Below are 12,231 nucleotides of genomic sequence, written 5' to 3'. Positions count from 1 at the left end.
GTCAGATGTTTGCACTTATTATATGCTTTTGAGTGTTTAAAGGTTTAGAGGTACCACCGTATATCAGGAACAAAGTTAGGAGTCAGGAATGGGGGAATCAGTCCCAGCCCATCACTGACTCACTTTGTGATTGCAGGTCACTCCTTGCTCTTAAAATTTCCCATGTGTAACATTTAGTAGATTATTTCTCACTCTTAACTTACCCAGGGATGTTTTGTGAAATAATAAAGATAACCACTGCCAGTTATTTTGTGCTCCTTGGTAAAGATTCTGCATATATTAACAGCAGCACTAGGGTAGGTTATTCCATTATTTGAGAGAGTTCTTAAAAGTGAGAGAAGTACCCAAAATAGGTCACCTAAAGTTTTTATCATTTCTCCTAGGCCAAGGAAAAGTTTTCTGTGTTAGATAGAACAATGCTGAAAATTAATATGTAACATTGTAGGAGCTGATTTTTTTTTTTTTTGCCGCGTTGGGTCTTTGTTGCTGCGTGCGGGCTTTCTCTAGCTGCGGTGAGCAAGGGCTACTGTTTGTTGTAGTGCGCAGGCTTCTAATTGCGGTGGCTTCTCTTATTGCAGAGCACAGGCTCTAGGCACGCGGGCTTCAGTAGTTGCAGCACACAGGCTCAGTAGTTGTGGTGCACAGGCTTAGTTGCTCCACGGCATGTGGGATCTTCCAGGACCAGGGCTCGAACCTGTGTCCCCTGCATTGGCAGGCGGATTCTTAACTGCTGCACCACCAGGGAGGTCCCATTGGAGCTGATCTTGATGTATACAGTTCTTTCCAATGCTAATGTTCTGAGTCATTTTGCTGCCTTTTACAAAAGTTAGTGACCCACCTTTTAGTTAAGTTTTATTTTTTTGGTTATATTTGTATTTTTATATTTTTTGAAATATTCTCCATGAGTTCTCTCATTTACATAACCTTGGAATAGAAAGTCATATGTAAAATTTGCCACTTTCCTTGAATTCTAATCCTTTCTGTGGAGTTATTGTGTTAGGTTCTCTATCTAAATTCCACTTTTCACTTTCTTGAGATCGGTTTTTTGTTATAAAAACCTCTAAAAAACTTTTAACCTCCTTGAAAAATACCTGTTGTTCTTTTGGTTGATGCAGACACCAGTAAACTTCCTCTTTAAAGAAAAAACAGTTGTAGACAAAAGGAGATATTTATTTGAGGACAGAGTTTAAAGAAATGCATTTTTTTTTCTCATTGTACTTCTTTCCAAATTGATGTCACCCCAGGGGGTTGTGAGAAGTCTTTCAAAGCTTAATGTCCGACTGGTGAACAAAACTGACACTTGATCGCATGAAGTCCAGCAGTGTTTTGCTGTGTCGTTTCTGCATCTGGAGACTATTCTGTTGTGATGTAAAAAATTAAGATTACAATTTTTAAAGTATATATTTCACAATCAAAGTATTTATAAACACATATGAAACTTGTTCTACATGTAACCTATGCTGAAATGGAATGGTCATGTTTATAACTCAGTAGGTAAACTACTCTGGAATGTTTCAGACCCATCTCAGCTGAGGCAAGACATTTTGAACTAATAATGGAAGCAAGGGTCTGTTTCCTTATTCAGTAGTTTCATATGAATTTAAAAAGATGGCTGATGTCTGGTTAGTTCCAAATTTAAGTTTGCTATACTTATGTCAGTAGAACATGTTTTCTTTCTGTTTGTAGACTTAGTAGTGTTGGTCTTGGAATATGGATTTGCAGGTTAAAAAAAAAAAGTTACTGTTTTTGATTCCTCTTGAACTTTAGAATTCAAATCAGTCAAGTAACTGAGAAGGGCAGTTAGGATACCATTGACATGCTTTGTATTTCTGTTGTTTTTCCTTTCTTTGCCTGCAAACTTAAATTGAATTGTAGTTTTGTACTTGAAAATAAATTACTATTAAAATAAAAGCAATTTAATAGCATTATAGAAAACTTGGATAATGGAGAGAGGAAAATGAACTGTAGTAGATAGGATTTGAGGTGAGTCTTGAAGAATGCACAGTACTTGATGTATCCCAGGCTATCTCTTGGACATTTTTTGATCTGTGTGACTGTTGTGTGCTGTATGTTGTATAGCTGTGGTCATTCTGCCTTGGTGGAAAAAGTTGGATATTTATTCTCTAACTTCAATATAATCTTTTTTAAAATTTTCTAATTTTAATTTTTTATTGAAGTATAATTGATTTACAATGTTATGTTAGTTTCTGGTGTATAGTAAAGTGATTATTATATATATATATATATTCCTTTTCATGTTCTTTTCCATTATGGTTTACTACAGGATATTGAGTATAGTTCCTGGTGCTATACAATAGGACCTTGTTGTTTATCTATTTTGTATACAGTAGTTTGTATCTGCTTATCTCAAACTCCTAATTTATCCCTCCTCCACCCCCTACAATATAATCTTAACGTTTCTCCATCTGTAAAATGATAATGGCTATATAATTTGAGATTTATTTAATTCAGTGCAGGCAAACCTTTTAAATTTGTGGAAATGACTTTCACCGTGAGTGGATTTAAGATAAAAGATAGCATTGCACATTAGCGCATTCTTCCACGTTTAAGACTGGAACCACTTTTTTTTTTTGGCATAAAAGTAAAGATTAGGCTCCCAAGATAGTTTGAGTGCCTTCTGCATGTTCTAGCTGGCAATAGTCTTAACCATTTTATATCCAGCATCTGGTTTATACATGAAACCCCTATAATTAGCCAGTAGTACTTCTTTGCCTTGTCTTTCGGGAAGATTTATAGTATGCCTCAGGTGGTGTCAGATAGCAGGCAGAAGACTGAATAGCTAACTCTCTTAATTTAGAAAAAGTGTGTATTGCTGATACCAACTTTGTTAAAATAAAATACGATTTAAAAAAATCGTTTTCCCTCTTCATTTGACATGATTGATAACTCTACTGGCTGAACAGCCTAAGAAGCTTATGCTTGTTGGGTGTGGTTTTAGAGTCTCAGGAAAGCTGGGAAGAACCTAAGCTTTAGAGGGGTTAGGCTTGTGGTGTTCTGGAGTGTTATGCAAGGAGGAATTACTGGGCCAGGTGCCTTTCATGTCTGTATCTGCCAGAGTAAAAAGCAAGAGTTTGTCCCAGTAAAATTTTCATATGTTTTCTTCTCAGGGCAAAATGGCTTTTTAATACATGCAAGAGTCCAAATACTTCATAGGTAATCAATCTCAAAAAAAGGGAAGTTTGCTTTCTGGTTGGTTATCAAGTTGATACACACTTCTATTGCTGTGTTCTGCTTAAACCATAATTACCAGAGAAATCTTGTTAAATAGGATTTTCTGAAATGAAGCCTGTTAATTACATCAGACCCTTTGGTTTTATGTGAAACTATTATCATGGCATGAATTGAGAGCTGATTGTGCAACCTACTCATTTGGAAAATTCTTCACCTCAAATTTTACTTCAAATCAATGACATCCAAGGGCATGGTGAGAGGCAACACTAGATTTCTAAGCCTAACTCTTCTCCTTAAAAATCCCTCAGTGATCAAATTGCCTTGAATGAGTAGATCCCAAACCAGGGTTTGGGATTAGTTAGTTTCAAAACATTTTATCAAACATTCTTCTAGGGACAGGTCTATGCTGGCTAGATCCACAGAAATCAAAATTATCAACATAAGTGATGACAATGTAATTAGCCACATCTATCAGCAGTGTATAATCAACCATATCTGAGGCTGCTGAAATGTCCACTGTGGTAAAAATTCTGGCTCTACCCTTGACTCTTATTAATAACCCTAAGGATTTTGACTGAACTCTGTAAGTGGCCTTAAATCTAACCTGGGATTTACTGTGCAGTTCTAGGTAAATAGTGTGCAAAGTTAGGAAACTAGATCAAAACAAAACTCATTTCATATCTAGGATAAATTATGATAGAGTGAGAAATTGGCAGTAAGAAGTTTTAGTGAATAGGACCCTCTAAGAAAGCCGAAGTAAGTGCTTGTTGCATTCAGACTTTTACAAAAAACTTTGTCTAAACTGTTAAAGTAGATTTTATGTATATTGTTCATGCTGAATATTTGCATTATATATTCCTATTCCTTTGTACTTCCCATTTGATGAAGTTTTCAAATTGTGGTTTGCTGGAGGGGGAAAAAATCCCCAAACCCAAACCACAAAGGACAAATTGAATTACAAACCTGGTGTGGTCCTTTAACTCAATTACATCTAATTTGTGTTATTTTAGTCATCCTGGGTGGCAGCTGTTCTGCATGATTGCCCACAAACAATTTCAATGTAAGAATTTGTCCTGATTAAGACTCCTTAAGATTGGTAGTAGCCTATTTCTATTTTAAGGGGCAAAGTTATAGATTAATTTTGTGTTATCAGGACCATTTTAAAAATTAAAAATTTAGTTGGTTTGCTCCTTAAATTGACTTAAATAGTAAGCATCTAGTGTTTATTTTAAATGTTAATTTTTTAATATGTTCACCTCATTTTCTTATTTCTTCTGCTTCAATTTAAGTTTCCCCTAAAAATAGCCTCTTAATTACTTCATTCAGGCAATTATCAATTTGAAAGCAAGGGAATATGGAATTTTAGATTTTGATATACCTAAATAAATATTTTGACATTCTACACCAACATTTGGAATGACCTGGGAAGAAAGGACAGGAAAGAATATGGATTTAGGATTGTTCAGTATAATTGAGATGGAGGTTTCAGTTAGAGCTGAGTTAGGATTGAGTCTGAAATGCAGTTGAATTTACAGAAATGAAGAATTTGTAAATTCTTCAGAATTTATAGAAATTGAAACTCAAGGGACTCATGCAAAAACTGACACAGGAACCACTTATATGAACGGTGTCTAACAATTGATACTAACTTGTTCTTCACTCATTTTTTTTTAATAAATGTGTTTTCATTGCTATTATTAATATTATATTTTTAAATTTTTGGCTGCATGCGGGCTTTCTCTAGTTGTGAGTGGGGGCTACTCTGCATTGCGGTGTGCAGACTTCTCATTGTGGTGGCTTCTCGTTGTGGAGCACGGGCTCTAGGCGCTAGGGCTTCAGTAGTTGTGGCACGCAGGCTCAGTAGTTGTGGCACATGGGCTTAGTTGCTCCGTGGCATGTGGGATCTTCCCGGACCAGGGATTGAACCCATGTCCTCTGCATTGGCAGGCAGATTCTTAACCACTGCACCACCAGGGAAGTCCCCACTCATCTTTATGTTTTTAATGATTATTTTATTTTCTGGGGATGCATTTTCTGAGCAAAATACTCAGTTTAGGTCATGGCGTATTACTAACTTGGATGGTAAGAGGTCACTTAAATGTCTTTTTAATATTAGAGATGAAATCTGAAAAATATGTAGATGCAGAACAGAACATACATGATAGAAAGACCTCAACTAGTTTTCTAAGGTGGGAGAATGGGACAGTGCTAGGTAGGCAATTATAGTGAAGAGATACTGTCCAACAGAGACACAAATAGAAGAAAAATCTTAATTCCTTAGAAATGATGTATGAATATGTTTGTAAAGATGTTGTCTTTCTACTGCGTCCAGTAATTTTCAATTAGCAACTGAACATCTGCTATGGATTAGGTATTGTTCTAGGTACTGGGGCTTCACTGATCAATAAGCTACCAGTCCCTACCTTGGAGGGATTTACATGTAGAAGGGATGGCAAACATGTAAATAATAATTTATAGGGAATTCCCTGGTGGTCCAGTGGTTAGGACTCCAAGCTTTTACTGCCAAGGGCTTGGGTTCAATCCCTGGTCGGGGAACTAAGCTGTGTGGCGTAGCCAAAAAAATACATGAATAATACTTTATAGCACCAAATGGTAGGTGATGTGATGGAGGTTTGAGTAAATTCAAAGCTTCATATTTTGTTAGGGGAAAGTATAGGACTAAAGTTAGGATGTTAGATCAAAATGGAAGTGTATTTCAAAAAATACTACTGTATATGAGGCATACCTTTCACTACGCATTTAATCAATTACTAGTTGACCCATAGACTTAGGAATATAAATTAAGTTTGTGGTGTCTATCAGCTGCCTGCACTACTTCCCTATCATTCTCTTCATAAGGAAGAAAGTAACAGTTTTTAAATTTATTTTATTTATTTATTTTTGGCTATGTTGGGTCTTCATTGCTGTATGTGGGCTTTCTCTAATTGTGGCGAGCAGGGGATACTCTTCGTTGTGGTGTGCGGGCTTCTCATTGCAGTGGCTTCTCTTGTTGCAGAGCACGGGCTCTAGGCATGCAGGCTTCAGTAGTTATGGCACGTGGGCTCAGTAGTTGTGGCTCGCGGGCTCTAGAGCTCAGGCTCAGTAGTTGTGCACACGGGCTTAGCTGCTCTGCGGCATGTGGGATCTTCCTGGACCAGGGCTTGAACCCGTGTTCCCTGCATTGGCAGGCGGATTCTCAACCACTGCGCCACCAGGGAAGCCCAGAAAGTAACAATTTGATCACCTTTTATTCTAAGCATTTTCTTGTATATTTTCTCATTTTAATTAGTTGTGTAATACCAAGTTTAGTAACATTTTGTTTAACCTTTCAGCATCCTGTATTCTTCTTTTACTTCTGACCCTATCTACCTATCTGCTACTTGAAACTCCCCGCACCCCTTGGTTTTCAATGGCAGTCTATTTTCTGATTTCCCTCCTGCCTTTCTAACCTTACTTGGTGTCACTTTTGCTGGCTTCACTTCTAGAGTAGTTATCTATTGTTATAACAAATTTAGTGACTTAAAGCAATGAACATTCATTATCTGACTGTTTCTGTGAGCCAGTAATACCATATCTGTATTATTCAAATGCACATGATAAACATGCAGACATTCAACAAATACTGCTGATGTTTCATAAATGGTTGCTATTATTCTAGTTGAGGTTCTTATCACTTCACACCTAAATGGCTCCACCTACTTCTTTGTTGGCTTCCAGTCTTTATCTCCATGTTGCTGTTAAACCAGCCTTTCTAAAGAAATTCATGCTGTTGCTTCTCTGATCAGTAACCAGTTGTGACTCTCATTGGACTAACTTTAAGTTTGTATTGGTCTTCTTGGTATTCAAAGCATTCCATGTATGAGCCTCACCCTATTTATTTAACCATGTTTCTTAACAAACACCTACTTTAGTTAAACTGGTTATTTATACCTTACATCAACCCCCAACCCCATCCCTAATACTATGTTCAATTTTACTTTTTTGTTGCCTTTATTACTGGTTTTCTCCCAAATTTTATTGATTCTCTCTCAAATCTAAATATGTTCTTTCCATCTTTTCCATAAAGTCACTTTGGACTTTTCTGGCCCACTCTAGTTTTTAATCTTTGAATTTCTGTTAATTAATGCTCAATACCAAACAGTGTAGTTCTTTATCTTGAGTCTGAGTTAATTTCCCTTCCCAATTAGAATTCCAATTATCAGAGAGCAAAATTCTTTCATCTCTTGAGTCTCCAGTGTACTGAGTCTGTAAGTACATTGTTGGTTGATTGAGAATTAGAAAACTTGACTCACCTGTAAAAAATCCTCTTTGCAATGCCACTGAATGAATTTTAACTCCCAGAGCAATAAATGAGGATGAACTGGGACTTCAGGACAGTTTGGAACTACATTTCATCATTTTCCTGAAAAGAAGCATTGCTGTATGAAGTGATTAATTTAAAATACATTCCCTCTGGCCAATAATGAAAACTGGCTTTTAGTCTTGAACTATCAAAGCAAAAGTTTCAGTTGCCTGGAGAGAACAGGTATTAAGTAGCAAGCAGTTCAAGGTCTCTGATCCCTAGTCTGCTTCAGCTATGGGCCTAGCCAACCCCTTTGGCGTAGATAAGTAGAACAAGGAATTTACTTTTATCTTCTCTGTCTTGAAAGTTTCATGGATTTGATTCACAAAGAAAGGGTAATAATTGAAATTTTATGTCAGCATCTTCTCATTCACCTAGAAAAGTTAAAGTTAGATAATAACATTAATCAAAGTATAAGAACACATATGGCCTGCAAATATAGTCAGGGCTAATTGTGTTCCCTAATACTCAGTATAATTTTGCACCAGCCCTGGAGAATGAGGCCTGAGAGCCAGTGGGAAGTAAAGCTCCAGTTCTTTTGGTAGCTTTTAGTTCTGTGCTTTTGCTAAGATAGAATTCTATTCACATTATTAGTTTCTATCAATATTCCCTTGTCTGCTCTTACCTTTTTATTTCCCTCTTTCTCTACCTTTCTGTTCCTCTTTGTTACTTCCCCCCAAAGCCATAGGTAGGGTATTTGGTCATGGTTAGAATACAAGAAGAATGTTAAAATTTTCATTACAACCATCTCAAATTCTTTTTAGGTTTGTATTTTAGGATTATTTATAATATCAAGTCTGTGATTTAGGTTATTATTTGCACATTTTTGGTTTCCCTGTGGCTAAATTACTGATGTTTATACAAAAACGTTTTTTCCCTTGTTATTTGCTCGTGTAGGTGTTTCAGCCAAGATTCTTTAGCACTGGAATATTTGAATTAGAGAAATTAAGGAAGTAGAAAACGTTAAAGCTCTTGGTTCTGGCCTTTTATCTGTATAGCTAATGACTTTTGGCTATGTTTCCTGGAGAAGATAAAGCGTGTCAGTTGTGAATTTACCTGATTACTGCCCATATCACCTTGATTCATACATTCTGCCTCTGTATTCCTTCCTCTAGTTTCCCTGCACCTCTCAATGCCTCCTCATAAATGCCAATCCAGTGATAATTAGCTCTGACTATTACATCTTTTAGCTTTCTTCTTTTCTCATCCCATACTTCTTCATGTATATCCCTTCCCTACCTAAAGCACTACCTCCAGCTGTGATTAAAGGTAAAAGATAAAGAAGTGGGAGGAGGGAGAGAGTGAGGAGGGGCAGAGACACAAGTGTCAGGAAGAGATATGAGTGTAGTCTTCAGTCGACTCACTGCCCTTTCCAACCACTTCCCTACTCTGCCTTGTTCCTGTTGTCACCACTTGAATATTTCTGAAAGGAATTTAAAATAAAAATTAAACAAATTTGTTTGAATTTCAGTTCTCAACACTCAAATAAAAGTGCTTTTCTGAAAATCACCAATGATGTCCTTAAATTTCATGGTTTTTGCTTAGTCTGTATCTTCCTTGATCACTCTGCTGCATTTTATACAAATTTGAACATTCCCTTCTTGCTAAAAGGAGAAGGCTTATTGAATACAACTTTTGCCACATGAAACCTTGCCTAATCAGCCTCATTTGAGAGTACACATTTCATTTGATGGCATTTGCAAATTATCCAACCCCCCTGCCCCGGAACTTGCTATATGAAAATGCTTCCATATGCTAAAAGCTAGTCTACTTATTTTGCTGAAGCAGAAAAAAAGAAAAATGTACTTTACTGACTTGCTGTTTTATAAACACGAAGCTACAACGTGGGCAGATTTGGCAATGGCAGCCCCTCAGAGTTCACTGTAAACAAATTTGCAGCCCTGAGGCCTCTCTACTGTCCAAGATGAGTGTGGAGAGTTATTTTGCTCCACAAAAGTAAATTGTTAAAAATGCATTTTTGACTTGTATATGGTTCTAAAATATTTAAATACAGTTAAAATACAGTATTAGACTTCAATTTCTAACAGATTTGGACATTTAAAATAACTAAGTACTTTAAGTTTCAGATTCTTTGTTTATCTCAAGGCCTTTATTTCAACAGCCACCACTCTGGTCTGGGTCCCCAGCACCACATGCCTGGATTATAGCAATAGTCTTCTCACTGAGCTCCCTAACATTCGTCATTCTCCCTTTTAACCTATCCTACCTGGTGCTGTAGGATAATCTTTCTTAAATAACTTTATGCCTTTTCCTATCAACTGATCTCATTTATACTAATCTCACCAATACTTCTCTCAAGACCTGACATAATTTCCTTTATGGAGCCTTCCTAACAATCCCATCTGGCCCTGGTTTTTCCACAGTACTTTTCAACCAAGCTCCTGCTCTGTTATATATAGTTGATTTATTGAAGATTTTCTTGTTGTTGTTGTATGTTGTGTTCTTTCCTTTTCAAGTGGATATCAGTGTGATAGAAATATGGCCTGCTATTTCTTTTGGCTGGATTCTAATACACTTATGAGCAAATAATGGATATAAAATATATATATATTCTGTTACTACAGGTTATCAGTTAAAAATTGTGGCTATTTACTTAAATTGCATAAATTATCAAATAGAAGAGCTGAATGATGGTACCTGAACAGTGCTTAATATATCCTAAAGACTATAAAATAAATCCTACTGAAGGCTGTAGGAGACTGTACTTTGTCTTCTTTATAAAGATTTATTGCTTGGTTTTTAGAATTGATGGTTTTATCTTTTAAGTAAAGAAATTGGTCTGGGGTTCATGTGGTTGTAAATAGAAATTCTATTATTTCATTTTTATCACTGCAGCATCTTGGACCAAAAAAACATTTTAAAGAACAACTTTGAAAAAGGAGATAAAGTTCGAGGACTAACACTGCTTGACTTCATTTTTTTAAAAAATTTAATTTTATTTATTTTTTTATATAGCAGGTTCTTATTAGTTATCTCTTTTATACATATTAGTGTATACATGTCAATCCCAATCTCCCAATTCATCCCGCCGCCACCATCCCCGCCACTTCCCCCCCGGTGTCCGTACGTTTGTTCTCTACATCTGTGTCTCTATTTCTGCCCTGCAAACCAGTTCGTCTGTACCATTTTTCTAGGTTCCACATATATGCGTTAATATACGATATTTGTTTTTCTCTTTCTGACTTACTTCACTCTGTATGATAGTCTCTAGATCCATCCATGTCTCTACAAATGACCCAATTTTGTTCCTTTTATGGCTGAGTAGTATTCCATTGTATATATGTACCACATCTTCTTTATCCACTCGTCTGTCGATGGGCATTTAGGTTGTTTCCATGACCTGGCTATTGTAAATAGTGCTGCAATGGACACTGGGGAGCATGTGTCTTTTTGAATTATGGTTTTCTCTGGGTATATGCCCAGTAGTGGGATTGCTGGATCGTATGGTAATTCTATTTTTAGTTTTTTAAGGACCCTCCATAGTGGCTGTATCAATTTACATTCCCACCAGCAGTGCAAGAGTGTTCCCTTTTCTCCACACCCTCTCCAGCATTTGTTGTTTGTCGATTTTCTGATGATGCCCATTCTAACTGCCACTCTATTCTCTAGCAGTTTCTTAAATGTTAAACATACACCTATCATTCAATCCACCCATTCTACTTAGCTTTTTACCCAGGAGAATTAAAAGCATATTTCCATACAAAGACAACTTGTACATGAACATCATAGCAGCCTTATTTGTAATGCCCCAAACTGGAAATCACCCACATGTCCGTCAACAAGTGAATGGATAAAAAAACTGTAGTATATCTATGCAAGAGATTACTAGTCAGCAATAAAAAGAAATTAATTACTGGCATATTGCAACAACATGCATAGCTCTCAAAATAATTATGCTGAGTGAAAGAAGGCAGACCTTCACTCCCCCCTCAAAAAAGTATATACTGTTTTATTTCACTTGTTTAAAATTCTAGAAAATGAAAACCATTCTGTATTGACAGCAGATCACCGGTTACCTAGGGATGAGGGGCAGGGGAAGAGGAAGAATTACAAAGAGGCACAAGGAAACTTTTGAGGGTTATTAATATTTTCGCTATCTTAATTGCAGTAATGGTTTTGCATACATGATTCAAAGTCTATCAAATTGTACTCTTTGAAAATGTGTAGCTATTTTACAGGTCAATAAAATTATATGTCAATTTAAAAGAAAGAAAAAATATTGTAAAGAGGTGTTAAAGGTGCAGTTTAGCAGCAAAAGCAACATCATTTAACAAATATATATATTTATAAACATAAATATAACAACATATACATTATTGAAGAGACCCACATGTCACCTACCATGTTTAGTTTTACAGAGTTGCTAGAATGTTATCAAAGAAGACCATCTTATAAAGGGAATTATTATATCCTGACCATCCAGCACTCATCTTTCATTCTGCATAGAGGATCTGTATAGCTACAAAGATAACAATAAAAAAAGGAACAGCAAGCTTTAGTTTTAAATCTGGTGGACCATCTCAATCTTTATCTAAATATCAATATTTTTCTTCTTTCACTTTCTTGATGAAGTCTTATATATATATATATATATGTGTGTGTATATATATATATATATATATTTTTTTTGGCAGTACGTGGGCCTCTCACTGTTGTGGCCTCTACTGTTGCGGAGC

The 12,231-nt window shown here is 36.2% G+C and overlaps 1 protein-coding gene and 1 long non-coding RNA gene across 5 annotated transcripts in view; one reads left to right on the top strand and one right to left on the bottom strand.

The window, feature by feature from the left end:
* The window catches only part of RAD51B (RAD51 paralog B), a 692,465-nt gene that overhangs the window by 135,193 nt on the left and 545,041 nt on the right, over window positions 1-12,231 (top strand). The gene's annotated exons all lie outside the window — the stretch shown is intronic.
* LOC137221969 (uncharacterized) overlaps window positions 7,489-12,231 on the bottom strand; it is a 55,955-nt gene continuing 51,212 nt past the window's right edge. The window contains exon 4 of the long non-coding RNA XR_010942229.1: window positions 7,489-7,594. This is a non-coding gene — a long non-coding RNA (uncharacterized lncRNA). The remainder of the gene's footprint in view (window positions 7,595-12,231) is intronic.

This window comes from Pseudorca crassidens, chromosome 1, assembly GCF_039906515.1.
Source record: "Pseudorca crassidens isolate mPseCra1 chromosome 1, mPseCra1.hap1, whole genome shotgun sequence".
Classification (NCBI taxonomy): Eukaryota; Metazoa; Chordata; class Mammalia; order Artiodactyla; family Delphinidae; genus Pseudorca; species Pseudorca crassidens.
This window is presented reverse-complemented; position numbering and strand designations above follow the sequence as displayed.